Source organism: Rissa tridactyla, chromosome W (genome assembly GCF_028500815.1).
Source record: "Rissa tridactyla isolate bRisTri1 chromosome W, bRisTri1.patW.cur.20221130, whole genome shotgun sequence".
Lineage (NCBI taxonomy): Eukaryota > Metazoa > Chordata > Aves > Charadriiformes > Laridae > Rissa > Rissa tridactyla.
In genome coordinates, this window is record NC_071496.1 from 556120 (window position 1) to 571314 (window position 15195).

Consider the following 15195-nt stretch of genomic DNA (forward strand, 5'->3'; position numbering starts at 1 on the left):
TTGCTTATGAAAGAAAGAGCAGAGTCATCCTGACATACATGTAAAAAGGTTATTTATTCCTCAGCACGGTGGGAAAACGTATTGCTACAGTTCACGTTCTTTTCTGAATTGATGTCTTGTCTACCAGTAGCTATTTAGTGTGATAATGGCGTTTGATAGACTGGACACAAACACCATTGTCACACTCCACAGCTCTGGTAGTAGTGGATCGTTAGTCCGTGGAAGAAGTAATACACAGACAGCGCAGACTTCAGCATGGGGACTTCAAAGATCTGCAAAACACAGCGAAAAGACCATGTTTATGCATATTTATACGTGGTACATCAGGATTCTCATCAAGGAAGTGGGAGACAGGATTCCGAATGTTTTTGAGGTGAATATTTTGTCTCAGTTAGCTGTAGAGCTCTGAGTGGGCTTTGAAGTAGCTTTAAGGTCCCATCTCTCCTAAGGAGATGGACAAGCACCTTGAGAAAGAAAGTCCTCTCCTAAGAGAGAGATTTATGAAGGGAGGGATGAATCACGCTCTGCAGGGACCTGTGTCTTTCTCTTGTCCATGGAGACAGCTCAGAATAAGCACCTGACTTTTATAGAGCTGTGTTAGACCTGAGGAATCACGATGCTAAAGATTAGATGGAGACGTCTCTCTGTGCCAAGAGATGAGGATGGAACATCTTGCTATAATGCTTTTGCACTATCCATCTCATTTTTTTTTAAGCTGGGTAAATGCATTCCTATTTTTACATAATTGGGAGCATTTGTTACCCATTTGTAATACAACTAGACTTTCCAATAGTCTTCTGGATCCGGTTGCATTTTAGCAAAAGACGGTTAAGCAAGTTAAAGCATTCAAAAGGCACTCTCAGATGCTCAGAGAACTCCTCCCATGGGCTTAGCCTCCCTGTCACTCCCAGTTTTTATCTTTCCTAGTTCAGGGCCCTGGTGGTGGGTCACTGCCACACGTGACAGCCTCAGTGCCCCTGCTTTATTCTTGCGCTGCTCTCAGCAGCATTCCAGCTGAGAAACGAGACACAGGCACAAACCTCTGTCATCACCCCTTTGTAAAATCTCAATGTTTGAGGTATGTATGCTGAATGCGGTACAGTATGGAGGAAAATGACATTTCTGTACTTGTTGAGACCAAGCAGTCGCCATTTAAAATATCGGCTTTTGTAAGTAGGAGAGGCAGTCCTTAGCTTGAATCAGGGCATGCTGCGATCTGCGAAAAGCACGGCTCTGTGTGCCCCAAAATAAGGGATGCAGAAAGAGCAGCCCTGGTTTGAGAGAGTGGAAGGAGCTGTAATAAGAAACGGTTAAGGACAGGGGCACAGGGCTTTCAAATAAAGATGTTTATGTGCAGATCATCAGGTAGGGAAATTAGCTCACTCTATTCTGCAGCATCCAAAGTTGAAGTGCCAGCAGAGGAGACACTAACACGTACCAACTAGGTGACTGCCACATGTAGTGAGTACGTCTGAACCACCAGCACACCCTGCGCAGTGTAACAAATCATTTTGTCTGCAGTCCTTACCTTTTGATCCAAATTTGTGTCTTTTCTGCATCTTTTTCTTAAATGTAATCTGGTTCAACCAGTGTTGATCGGTCAGTGCAGACTCACCGGGGCTCAGGACTAGTTTAACTGCAGATTTGCAAGTGCATCTAATCGATCCTGGGTGAAAACATGAGCTGGCAGTATGAGCTGGAGTTCTGAGTGCCCCTTGGCTAGTAAACAGCAGAGAAATGAACCTGTTTTGTTTCTCAAAGGTGGTTATTACAACTGCTCTGTCATTCTCATCGTTGTCAAGGAAAAAAGCCTATAAATGCTTGGGCAGGGCTGAAGCTTTTCCAAGCGCTTTTCATCTCTCACTGATTTTGTCTCTGTTTTGAGTCTGTATGTGCTGTGGTGGGAGAGTTGTGCATTTGAACGCATAGGCAGAGCTGTCAGGCAGATCCGCAGATCCGCAGGTTAGGCCACTCTGAAATCACAGCTACAAGGCAGACATCTCTAAGAGAAGGTACGGAGCTGCAGCACACCCTGTGCAGCAAAGTGGCCCTGAGGCTTTTGAATTAATGATGGCAAATACAGAGTCACACCCAGAACATACTCTGTCTAGTTAGGATTCAGCTTGCAGTTGTAGACCTGGGGTCCACGAGGTTATTTTTAATAAATATGCCCATGCCTATAGGTGATAATGAGAAACGAATGCCAAAGGAATGCAAGTACTGTACGTGACTTTCTAATTCATCACAATATCAGTGTTTTTCCCGCATATGTTTCCTCATACACATCCTGCTCTAATGAAGCTCTCTGAGGAAAAGGCTGACAACTGCTGGCAGCTGCCGTGCAAAGAGCAGTAGGGCCCTGGCAGAAGTTCCTCTAGATTGTACAGTGAAATGTGTCTGACAGTAGAGAGCCAGGCAAATGATGCAGGGCAAGCAAGCAGTTTTCGAGTTCCACAACTACGTGGAAGCTTCTGGCAATTCAACAGGAATATTTCCAAGACAAAAGGTAATGAAAGAAAGAGAAATGGGCACTAGTTTTTAGTACTGCAATGGGGGGAAAAAAAACCCCAAACAAGGGGAAAGTTACTAGACATTACAGAGAGAAAGCAAAGTATAAACATCAGAGAAAAAAAACCAAACCACTTTTTGCTTCTCTTCTGCTAGACGTTTGTGTAAAGACTATTATTGGAAAGTTCCAGTTGAGGAGATCATTGTGAAGAACAGGAGGGTTTTTCAAGAAGCATTTTAATGGATCACAGAACCTGTCCTTTTTGTATATCTGGGCTTGAAAGCATTCCTGTAACACCGGTGAAGTCTAACCATGCTTACTGTCAGCTTCCCTGACGCTCTTTTTTTTTTTTTAACAATAAACATTTAGGGTGGCTTGCCCACTGACACGAATAAAAGCCTAATCTCTTTAAAGTGCAGGCAGAGATCACGATGTAGAAGACATTAAAACCAGTTAAATTACACAGACGGGCCACAGGCATTTGCGGATATTTTGGTATGCTGAAGTGCCTTGTATTCAAAATTCACCTGCACTATTTTATTTTTATTAGTACATTTTAGCATTTCCTTTTCCTCACATGAATCAGGCGCAGGAAGGCACTTACCGTCGGACACAACTGCCTGATGCTGCTCTGGTGTGTCGCTAGGGCTTGTCAGAACTGGGACTCTCTCGCATGGCGCTTTGCTGAATAGCACTGTGTTCGGGTCTTTGGAGGTCTTGGGTTTCTTTTATGAGTTCCCAGCAGCGGTCAGCTCTTGAAAGCCTCTGTTTCCAGTGGACACCTTTCCCTCTCCCTTTATGGGATCCTGAGGTTTGAAAGTAAACAATTCATTCTCTTTCTGATAAGTCATATTAAAATATTGATCTGGGGGAGGGAGACGGCCCTCACTGCACAGAGCCAGAGGCACCTTTAGTCAAACAGACTAAGAAATGGAAAAACGCTCTGAAATCTCAATTTTCTCTGTCCCTTCAGAGAGAGCATATGTGGGTAGGGGAAAATGCACACTATAGGTTTTATTCAGCTGCCTGTTTTGCTTAAATCTGAGATGAAGGGTATTTACTCTGTCTTCATATTAATTGCTTACTTCTTCCAGCGAGACTGGTTTCATCAGTTCCTCAGATTGCAGTGCTAATCTTCCTGTTCAGTGCTGGCTCTTACCAATCTTTTTTCATTTTTTAATTTTGATTTACTGTCTTTTCTGCACAGGTATTTTCAGAACTCTCAAAGATCCTGTCTCATTTTTAATAGGTTTTACTTTCCAGCACACCCGTGAGATGGGGGAAAATGTCTGACTGCAGTTGAGCCTATCTGAACACCTATGGCAAACCAGGAATTAAACACCCGATTCAGGACCTCATCCTGATAATCAACAACTAGACCATTGCATAAACCCCCGCATTCAGGGCATGATAAATTTCACACTTCTTGTGAAGGCTAGTATGGGATTTGAGCCTGAGATTTCTCTAAACATGAATTAAAATCACACTTTCGGTATGATAACCTTCCTGATAGTTAGCTAAACTAATTAGTACGTCATTGCTTACCTCTATTACCATGCTTCTGTTCCATTAGAACATATGTATTTTGTAACAGTCTTCAGTAAAAGTAATGGGTTTTTTTTAAGAAAAGTGAAGTTTTCAATATAATACCTCACAGAAGTGAGGAATGAGGTCACTTTACTGGTTTTGGCTGGATGTGTCCATCCGGCAGCAGAAAACCACTGCAAAACCAAATCTGGAAAAAATTCTGTATCTTGGACTCTCCCTGCTTTCCAGCTTTGGTGTAGCTAGGCTTGGATAGAACCCAGCTGCAGCTCCTGTCCTTGTTCAGACACCTTCCCTCACCACTGCCGGGGGAGATGGAAGGGGCCAGTGTGTGCAAGCTCTGAGCACCAGAGCTCTCCTTGTGTGAGAAGGGTCCTGCACGTAACCAGTTCAAACACGTAACGCAATACCATGTAATGGAAAAAGCCCTGCACTACGAAGCCACTAGAGCACCCTCATCTTTACCAATTTGTGGCACGCCTTTTCTCCTTTTAGGTTGTCATGTATTTGGGCTGCAGGTTTGTCATGGCAAGAACTATCTCCTAGTGTTTCCTAAAATGCTGTTTTCTACTCACAGGGTAGCTCCAGTCTCAGAGACACCAGTAACACAAATAGTAACGTCAGCAGTCAGGAATAAAAGAACTATGCTTTCTATGCAGTAATGAAGCTATATTTATAGGTTATTAGCAGTCTTATCACTGCATATACAGGTCAAGAATAGCTTTTCCCCCTTATGAAAAACTCCAGAATTTATAATTCTTAGGGATTTGATGGCATATTTTATAACCTTAGTGGTAAAAGCAGTGTTAGATGCTTAATGTAGATGATTTGACTGCTTCACTGTAATCTCTTCCAGTTTTGTTAAAGAAAAGGGTTTTAATGAGCACAAAGCACAAATTAATAATGCTAACAGGTGACATTTAGTAGGGAAGCAGAAAATTAAATGAGATGGGAAAAGAAAAAGGGCACATGCCAGAGTTTTAGCTTTCAGATTCTGTGCTATATGACAGGATATTGGAGAAACATAGTGAAATGAAGGGTTTTGTAACAACAAAATCCGATTAACTTGCTTTTAGTGTAAAAGTGCCAGTAATCTTTGGACCTAACTTCAGGTGCTGTACAAGAATGGGAGAGCATGGCTGCGTGTCGATCTCAGCTGGCTACACCGCACTTGGATGTACTGATACAGTCTCACTTTTTGTCCTTATAAAGACCTTAGCAGGAAGATAACTGGGGAAGTTCTGGGGTGAATCACCATCTGGCGGATCATTAAACGTCAGACAAAACCAGGATCTATTGAAGTCAAAAGAAACGTTTCCACTGACTTCTGCAGGATCAGGGTAGCATCTGCAGCGTTATGTGTCTGTCTGTTCTTTGTTCATGCAGACATCCTGTGCAGTGGGGCCCAACGGTGCCAGGATTGTTGCTACTGATAGACTTCCTGTAATATTTGGAAAAATACACCCCCAATTACAGCTATTCCATTCTCTTCGAGTCCCTGTGGCTAGGGCTTTTCCATGGTGCTCTCAACATTTGTGTTACCTTCTGCCTTTGGTCTATTTAGAAAACCAAAGCAGGGGCTGCTTTTCATTTGGTCTTGATAGTGCTTGGGTTTTGGTGAAAAGTCTCTCACCTGGGACTTGTACAGGCACACAGTATAAAGACAACAGAAGTACTAGTAGTAGTAGTAGTAGTAGTAGTAGTTCACGGTGTGCCCGTAATAGTAGAACAAGCTTTGGAGGAAATATGTGTGCAAACTCCATATGCCATTCTGAAAACATGGATGTGCATTCTAGATCTACAGAAGGTATCTGACAATTTGCTTAATCATAAAAAGGGGGAAAATACCCTAAATTTAAAAGAAAAACAACAAAACACAAAATACCACATGCCATCCAAAAACAGCAGAGAAAGACTAAAATGTGCAGCTTCTACTCACAGAGGAAACACCACTTACTTGATATTTCTGGGGGTGTGTTTCTGGGAAAAAAGCTGTTTTCCTCAAAACGGCCATCTGGGATTGTAAGTGGAGTCCTGCCCACTACACGTGGAGCGGAGCCGCCGGTAAGAGTCTGAAACAGCATTGCAACATTCATTACTGTTGCAGACTGGTTTGGGTCAAATTCTTTGAAATTAAATGCCAAATTATTTGGAAATTCCTGAAAAAAAAAAGGAACCGGTTTGTTTAAATGTTAGTAAAGGTGACACAAGGACAAATAATGCAATACAGATTGCACATTCATCTGGGGGCCAAATTCTACCCTGAAAATAAGTAGATATGACCCCAAGCAAAATTATCTCACTGTGAACTTGGCACTGCTCAGAGCAGAGGACTGAATTCTGTGACCTCCAACGGTCCCTTCCAACCTAAATTATTCTGTGTTTCTGTGATTCCATTTTATGTGCATAGCTCCGCTTGACTAAGGTGTCGTTATACAAAGAATGAAATTTGATCCATACAAAAGTTCTTTCCTGTCATTTTTCTAACATAAAATGTGGGGGATATGAAGACTGAAACAGAAATCTGAGGAAGGGAGTCTTTTCTATGTGGAAAGAGTGAAACAACTCCAAAACTGAAGGAATAATAACTTACCACAGAGGCAAAAATAGGGCTATTTTAGGAAGTTTTTCATGCTGGGAAGATTTAGCAAACAGTAAGAAGCTATGGTTTGGCTCTGCAATACCTTAATTATGAAATTCTTCTATTAAGAACAACAATTTTGGCAAAAAAGGGGTTAAGTATTCTGTGTATGAAGATCTCACTTGTGTATTAGGAGAATTGTTTTATTCTGTTTGGAAATGATATGGGCCTACAAAGGGTTTGTGAGCAGTATCAGTCCCTTTGGAAGAATAAACCTTTTTTGCAGCTGGTTAATTTTGATCATAAATACATCACGTGTTCAACAAAGCTCACTTAGAAAGCCTTTTAAAAGGGCTTAAAAACCACAATTGCTTTGTTTATTTAGAGAAGATTTCAAAAGCCAGTTGCACCATTCGGTTCAAACTGAAGACTTTCAAATCGGGGTTCATTTACATGACCTGAAAGAGGCTCACCTCAATCAGTTCTTACTCTTCTTTTTCTCTACACTTAAAATCAGAATAGTCTGAACTTTATATGAAAGGAAGAACAACACAGAGACGGATCATGGTGTGCATGTAGAGTAAGTGGGGAAAAGCGCGTGGATTGGGAAGAGCTTCATCTTCCTCATTTGGATAGCCTGATAGCTCATGTTATCCAGCTAATTTCTCACAAACCTCAGGTTAAAGGTGGTTGCGGTTTTGAGGAGATGCGAAACTAGACCCTCAGTTGAGGAGGGAGGGAGAGCAAAAGATTCTGATCTGAAAAATCTGATGCTATAAGGTGCAGAGGTCTAAGAAGGAACTGCTGAGGCACCAGGCCAGGGAGACCCCAATTCTGCAATCCTCTGGAACCCTGCTGTTTAACGATTTTCCTTCCCCAGATTCCAGCCTCAGAACTTGACTGTTGCACTAATGGCCATTCACATACGAGAATTTGAGTTGTATCTTTATGTCTTTACTCCAGCTCTATCTTTAATGAGCATATAATCAATACTCTTAAACTGATCTGGGGTTGGCTATTTCATCTATGGAAAAATCCTGTTACAATCCACCAGCTGTGGGCATGGCTGGCTTGGTGTAAACCTTGCAGACAAATCTGGGTCAAAGATTTAGGCTGGATCTTTGTATGGAGAAAACTGACACGTATCCAACAACGTAACTGCATTCATCCCCTTGCTACGACCTATCAATTTCAGTGAATCTATGCTGGTTTACGTCAGTTTAGGACATGACCATATGATTTTTGAGAGGAAATTGCTACAGGAATTCTTGGGCTCAAAGTGGGCAAAGCTGGTATTTATCTGTTTATCCCAGGTTACTGCAGTATTCAAGGGTTATCAGCCTTCGCAGACATTCAAGGAAGCACATTTACCAGCACTAATACCACAACATAATAGACAAAGATGAGGCATACGTAGTGCTAGGACGATGTAGAGCACAGAAGGAAGATGCTGTGACCCTTGTAAGTCAATGGCTAGTGGTTAAAGATTACCTGTTCTGGTCATTCTGACTACTAGATAGAGAAAGATTAACTTAGAGCAGTATAAAGTAGAGCAAAGGTATTTAACCTGGAAACCATGATCTCTTCTGATTTCTGCTGGGGCTCAGTAAACGAAATTGATTTGAGTTTCCCAATCGTCAAACTCATTACATCAGTTCTCGATCATCCTGGCATTCCCCATAACGATTCACCATCTGACACATCTGACACAAAGAATTCAGGTTGAGGATTACCTTCAGATTAAGGGTGTAAAGTCTGACTAACAATGTACCGTCCCTGAAATTTCTGTTTCCCCAGCAAAATAGTTGTGGATAGAATTTAAGCCCCTTTGATGTAAGCAGATGGCTAACAGATAAACTTATGTTTATTTACCGGTCCCTAGGGGGGAACTCCCCACCCCCCAGGAAAACTACTCCCTCTGCAAACACTGTTATTCGGCTCCTTAGCACCAAGTCTCCTGCCCAGCTCGGCTCTCCTGCTTCCATTAGCCTGAGAAATTAACTGTCCATCAGCGGTTATCGAAGGCACAGAACTTCCTTTTTCCTGTCAACTGCTGCTGCAGCCTACACATTTCAGGCAAAGCATTAATCCTATAAATCCCAAACCACAGCAAAATAAACTGCTTAGTAATGGACATTCACAAAGAACATAAGATTTTTGTCACTTGCTTTCCTTCCTACGTTTTACTGGGAGGTGGACAGGCCGTCCTCTCCCATCCAGCCGGCAGCAAGGGGCACGGCCATAAACCTGCCCGGCCCCGCATGATGGACAGTATTTTCCTGAATTTGGGTCAGTATCAGTTCACTATGCTGCTGTATAGTGACGTCTTTTTGTCTGGCAGCCATTACATGTATGGAATTTAGTCATAAGTGCCATAAGTGGTTCTGTGATCAGAGAAACGTGTGCCACCACCTCTCTGTCCGTGACTGCAGCCCCTCCATACCACATCAGGTACTGACATGCTACACACGTGGGATACAGAACGGTTAATCTTAGAACAGTAAATAAAGGATAGTCATTCCAAGACTGTTGTCCTAAACCATTTTGGAGTCCAAATTCCAGTGGGATTATTATCTCCGGGAATTGCCATCATAGTAAATCAAACCTTTGCTCAGCAGTGGCCTGTGCCACCCACCTCAGAAAAGACAACCCCCCCCCCCTCAGCATTTGCCGCCTTCTCGGCTCTACAGATTAATTTACTGTCTTAACTCTTCGCCTACCATGTACCAGCATGGTCGCTCTGCACCGAGCACAGAAGGTGTGCAGAGCTGCGCCTGAGGGTTTTCCACACACAGCAGCCATAACTCGAGGTGAGCATCCACCACCTTTTCTGTAACGCCACCTGAGCTGCAGGTAAAACAGAGTAGACAAAGCGCAACATGAAGGTCTTTGTGCAGAGGAGGATAAGCAACTTTATTAATTTTTCATATTTGCAAGTGAAAAAGCCATTGAAATCCTCTTCTCAGAACTTGAAGAGATTTTGGTGTCCCAGAAGCTGTTAATCAGCAGCCTAACCACCTCAGAAAAGATATGGAGCGCCACATGCTCGTGGGGCAGAGGCCCCACACTTTGCTCCAAGAAGGGCGGGGTCACCTCAGCCAGGAGCCCCTTGCCTCAGGGACAGGGGTGGGTCAGGGCAGGTGGGGCAGCAGAACCTTCTGGAAGGGGCAGGGCTGAGGAGGCCAGCTCCCCAGGGCGCCATCTTGCCACAGGCAGTTTGGGCCCGCTGGCACCGCTGGCCGTGCGTGCTGGGAGGAGAGGCCGCCGTGAGGCGCCAGCCTGGCCTGGGCACCCGGAACCAAAATGTCTCCTTCTGGCAAGAAAGGTCTGTGGGGATGAAGCATTGCACAGGTGAATTCAACTCCAGCGGCCAACACTGAAGCAGGTAGTGAAAAGCTAACTGTGGTAGAAAGCATTGGAAGTAGGGTGGAAAGGGTACTCAGTACTTTTTGCTTGCTGTAGCCAACTATAATTAATCATTATTTATTTAAACTTCTCAGGCATTGGTGAAGTTCATTCTAGATGCAAGGAGTCACAATGTGCCCTTCCCCTGCCTCCCCTTTGCTTCAGGTGAAACATTTCAGCTCGCACAATTAAAAGGATTCATTATAGACTTTCATACACTTTTAATCATTTTTGCTCTTTTGATAAAAAATTCAGACTTAGAAATTGGTTTGGCCTCTTGAAAAATCATGAAGACAAAGTTTTTATAATTTCATGTTGCAGCTTTAACCTATTCTTGCTCTGCCAGTTTGACCTGGCTCTGGCCAAATGGTGACTGGAAAAACCCCCTGCGGCTGGCCTATCTGCTAAAAGTGCATGAAGTAAAAGCCAAGAAGTAGCCAAGATAAAGCTACTTAAATACAGTTTGGTAGGGTGGGTTGTTTTTTTTTTCCTTTTCTATAGTCTTCTGACCTATTCCTCCAATTAAACAGAAAAATAAGGTGGCTATAATATCAATGTTTTGAAGACAGAGTACTGATAAAATAAAATTTAAAAAAAGTCATTATTTACTTTATGTGATGTTGCAGACACTTTCCTTGCTAAATGTAAACTTTACGCAGATATCATATTTAGTCTAATCAGATAATTTACTAGCCTGTGCAGCATGAAATTGAATTTCACGTGGTTAGTCCAGTCCTGGATGCCACAGCTCTGCTGAACTGAAGTATTTTTCACAAAAGCATGATTTCAAGACCTCAGAGAAAATAAATCTGCTCTTTCTTTTTCTAGTCTGTCTCTATGGATAATTGCTGTCCTGTCAACAGAAGGTGTCTGTCGGGGAGGGTATGGGCTTCTCAAGTGCAGCTGCTCTTTATTTGCTTAGATTAATGCAGGTGCTGAGTGTGAGGCATTGCGAGTTCTCGTTTTTTGCTAAAAGAGATTTCTACAGTGAAAAGAGAAAGGACTAAAGCAGGGAGAAAAGGCAGGTAGCTGGTCCTGTAAAAGAGCTCTCTCCCTCTTTCAACAGGAAAAGTTTATTTGTTAATGCCATGGAAAGAATATTGTTTCAGTAAGCAGAAGCTGGTTTTCAGTTGGAAGCCTGAATGGCTCTAGCGTTCCATGTTGCAGATAACTTGCACATAGAAACAACAGGTGAGTGAAAATTAGATCTTGAGCTCAAGATAAAATGAAGTAGTGGCAATTTCTGGCCTAGCACTGAGAATTGTGATGTTATTTAAGAAAAGTATTGAAAGAGGAATTATTAATCTACTTTACAGGCTGTAGAAACGGGCTTTGAGTGTTACACAGCTGTTTAGACCAATAGGCAATTAGGGAGTCTTCATTGAGATCAGGTGTGAGGGTGGCTCTGGGATCTTTCTAGAGACTTTTGAACCTGTTAAGGTGAGGCTCGGTGTGGCCAGGTCTTCAGAATAGTCTCTGTTAAACTGGAGCAGCTTACTTGTTGCACTGAGTATTGAATTTACTGATAGTAACAGCTCTGGAGGTCTTGAGGCCGCTCTCCTGGACTGACTTCGCTGGAGTGAGGAATCTGACAACCAACAGGTAAGTAGACTTTTCATCTTTGGTTGTAATGGGATGAATCTGAGGTTCTGGTACTCGCCAATTGAAATAGGAGGTGTTGTTCCCTTGATATGTGTTAAATTTGATGCCCTTTATAGAATGGATGTTTACGGGAAATTAGGAAACTTGTCGTGTGTGTCCCCCTTCCCCCCAGCCTTCATGCTATCTCTGTGTAGTTAAGGGAATCGGAGGTGGCCTTGTGTTCTGGCCTCCGGGTAGTGTGATAGCGTACAGATGCTGCCACTTCTGTGGGGTTTGTGCCCTGAGTGGGAGGGAGGCTAGCATCCGCAGCGATGGGAGAACTTAACTGTATGTGAAACAGGAACGTTGACACTGGAGTTCCGGTAGCTGAGACAAGAGTTTCTGTGGTTGCTTGTGAGTCCTCCTTGACTGGAGACCTTCCATTTAAAGGCTGGAGGGTAGCTACAGAATGCCAGATCTCATGCAGGTGTCAAGGGATCCCTAGTCAAAACATGGTCTGGTATGTTGTGAAGCTGAGGAAGAGGCTCGATTTAGCTGAGTTTTGCTGAGGAGTTGTTCAGCCCATACAGTGTTTGGAAGACCAGTATTTAGGGGTGCGTCACTCTTATGGAGGCAGAGCAGAGCCATAACAAATGGCAGGGCCCACTTGAAGTCCTGAAGTACATCATGGTACGTTGTGGATCGTGAGACTTGTCTATCAGGGCAGTGTTGAAGGCGTAATGGTTAACTCATGGGCTTGTTATCCTGTCCAGTAGGCAGTGGATGGTAGTATATATAAACACTTTTTTGTTGTAATGCCCTACAACTCTGGAATTTTTAAATTTTTTTCTAAGTGAGTATTCTCACCAAAGCTTCAGGGAATGCTTTTGCTGGTGTTTGAGAATAAAGAATATCCTATCCTCTACCTCACTGTGAAATATCTGCCATGAGAATAAAAACATTCAGTAATATAGTTGTTCCTTGTCTGTATTCTTATAATACACTATTGATATGTGACTGTGCAAATGTGGGCTTGTTTTCAAAAGCAGCTTGAGCTCAGTGTAAAAAGGAAGAGTTTCTCGTTGTCTCATTGGGTGGGGAGGGTGAGATAAGTGATTGAATGCATGAGCTCTTTAAGAAAAACACCTAACTTTTTTTTAAGCTATTAGGAATTGGATGCAAATAATAGGAATTAGCTGTGTATATAATCACGTACCAATCCAGATCACCAGATCTTGAAATCTATTGCCATGAGCTCGCTGGTTTTCCAGGTTATGCAATGTTTTGCTCACTGTACAGTTAAAAGGAAAATGATTTTGAGACTTCCTTTTTTCTGTGCTTCACTTCTTAATATCTCATTTCATTGGTATTAGTGTTCGAAAGAGGAATTAGGTTGCTGGTCGAACTAATTTTTTTTGTTTGTTTTCTGAAATGGAGACATGAAGATCCACTTGTGAAAGAGTGTTGGTTTTGTTTTTTTTTTTTTTGTTTGTTTGTTTTTTTTTTTTTAAATGAAAAAACCAAAGTCGGGGAGGAGGGAGGAAAGTTCTGCTTGGTTTGCCACAAATGCCTACTTTAAATATCTATGTCTTGAAAACATTTTTATTTGGAGATACTGCAAAGATGTTTCAGTAACTTTTTTGGACCGAGGTGTCTGCTGTATTAGCCTATAATAGTCCCTATAGGGATTATATTTCATAGCCACCGTATAGCCCCCAAAATGCACTATGACACCCCTCTTCTGCTGAATCATTGATATCATTTGCTGTTGTTGCTCAGATCACAAAGCTACAATTTTCTCTATATCATGTGAACTTCTTTAAATATATGTTTAGTCTCAGAGGAGTCTTCAGGTGAAGAAGCCTGGTTTTTCTGGGTTGGTTTTTTATTTATTTTTATTTTGAAAGCTAATACATTCTACTGGCATTAAAATCAAACAATGCTTTCCAACCTCTTGTAATTTTTCTTTTGTATTCAAAATATCAATTCAACACATGCGATTCTTTGTTTTAGTAATCTCAGTGAATTAATTTTTATTTTTATTAAATAGAAGATAGGCTTGAGTTCACATAAAGATCAAGTAAAAACCAGATATTTTCATGTCCATGTGAAGACCCTTGAGCTATGCAATCTGCAGGCACTTCAACATTATCTACTTTCAAGGGATTCAGAGATCATTCTTTTCTGCTTACCAATTAAAAGGAAAATTAATTTTATGCTTGTAGGATAAATTCTGTATGAAATGAAATTTAGAACTCACCTGCTGTTCCTAGAATTCTCCTGAAAACTTGTTTTTCTTCTGAGGAAGTTTATTATGACTGGAAAAACCAAAACACAGCATATACAAATCTTAATCTTTATCCCCAGTGGAAAGTGGGTCATTTCCTCCAGATATTAGCTGATGTTTTTCCAATGTGCATTAGAACGTTATCCTACTGTCTATGCTACGCAGCTGCCGTTAACACCGTGTGGTAGGAGCGGCGCTGTACAAAGGTGGCACAGACTGCGTGTGCTGCTCGGGGTCAGAACGGAGCCTTTCCCTGCAGTCTGGCTTTGTTAAAGATTACTCAGTCTGAAACGTATCAAGCGCAGGCCTTCTCTTAGATTTGATTATTGCTGTGGGTATTATTTCTCTGGGACTCGCCAGTCTGGACTGTTGTTTACCCTTGTGACGGGGCTTCATTTCTCAGAGTGGCATTTGGCAAGGTCTGTTCTCTAGAAAAATTCATAGCAGTTTGGACACCCGTCATCAGGTTTGGTCACTGGGAGCCCGTTCTTGCGTCCCAGCTCTTTGAGGCTGTTAGGTTTTACGAGCGCAGTGCTGCTCTTCGGTGCCTCTGGGATACAAGAGGTTGTAATTGTGCTGCTCGGCTCTCTCAGCAGACTGACAATGTGCTGACTGAGGTGTGCTCTAGTTCTGTGCGGTCGCCGATGCGGTGGAGAGCAACGTACATTTTTAGTGTTGTGAAATATGCCTTCTGGTGGGGAAAATGCGCGTGTGTTTCCAGTATGACCGGTGAATTAAGGTATGATATTCTCATGGATAGCTGCTTGGAGCTATTTCACATACGTGAACTTGAGAATGTTAAATATTAATCACTCTTATCAGCCCTCTGTAAGCAGTAAGCCAGTGCTGGGTTTTAACCAGGTAAATGAACAAACGCTCTGGGGTGATTCATGAAGCTAAGTGGTTTGTGTAGCAAGATTTAGTTTGTTTCACAATTCGTAAATGCTAGTGGAACGTAAAGTTCCATTTTAATTTAGGAGTGGTGAGTAACTCAACCAGATGCAAGTACTATACTGCTGTACAAGCAAGTCTGGGAAATTCCTGAAGTTTGCAAAGATAACTTCTTGGCAGGAATGCTCAGGGAGCCAAGTAGGAGAGAGGCCCTCCTAGACTTGTTTGTGACAAGGAAAGGACTTGTGGGAGGTGTGATGGCAGGTGGCTGTCTTGGCTGCAGTGATCGTGAAATGGTAGAGCTTAAAATTCTTGATATAATGAGAAAAAAGGTCATCAGAGTGGCTACGCTGGACTTCAAGAGAGCAAACTTTAAGCTACCCAGGGAGCTAGTTA

The 15195-nt window shown here is 42.4% G+C and overlaps 1 protein-coding gene and 2 long non-coding RNA genes across 12 annotated transcripts in view; 2 read left to right on the plus strand and 1 right to left on the minus strand.

The window, feature by feature from the left end:
- Positions 1-14649, minus strand: LOC128902121 (uncharacterized). 3 transcript variants are annotated; one of them, XR_008463634.1, is made up of 5 exons: positions 13882-14649; positions 9363-9482; positions 6012-6213; positions 3114-3315; positions 1-272 (listed from the first exon to the last, which is right to left on the minus strand). It is a non-coding gene; the product is annotated as an uncharacterized LOC128902121 (long non-coding RNA). The 3 variants fall into 3 exon arrangements; XR_008463635.1 differs by having other exon boundaries at positions 6012-6126; positions 13882-14647; XR_008463636.1 differs by lacking the exons at positions 9363-9482; positions 13882-14649 and adding an exon at positions 8203-8458.
- The window catches only part of LOC128902119 (alpha-protein kinase 2-like), an 89733-nt gene that overhangs the window by 49157 nt on the left and 25381 nt on the right, over positions 1-15195 (plus strand). The window lies entirely within an intron of this gene.
- The window catches only part of LOC128902122 (uncharacterized), a 20062-nt gene continuing 14111 nt past the window's right edge, over positions 9245-15195 (plus strand). Inside the window, exons 1-2 of one of the 2 annotated variants that reach the window (XR_008463637.1) lie at positions 9245-11231; positions 11570-11642. This is a non-coding gene — a long non-coding RNA (uncharacterized LOC128902122). The remainder of the gene's footprint in view (positions 11232-11569; positions 11643-15195) is intronic. The other variant, XR_008463638.1, reaches the window with a different exon arrangement.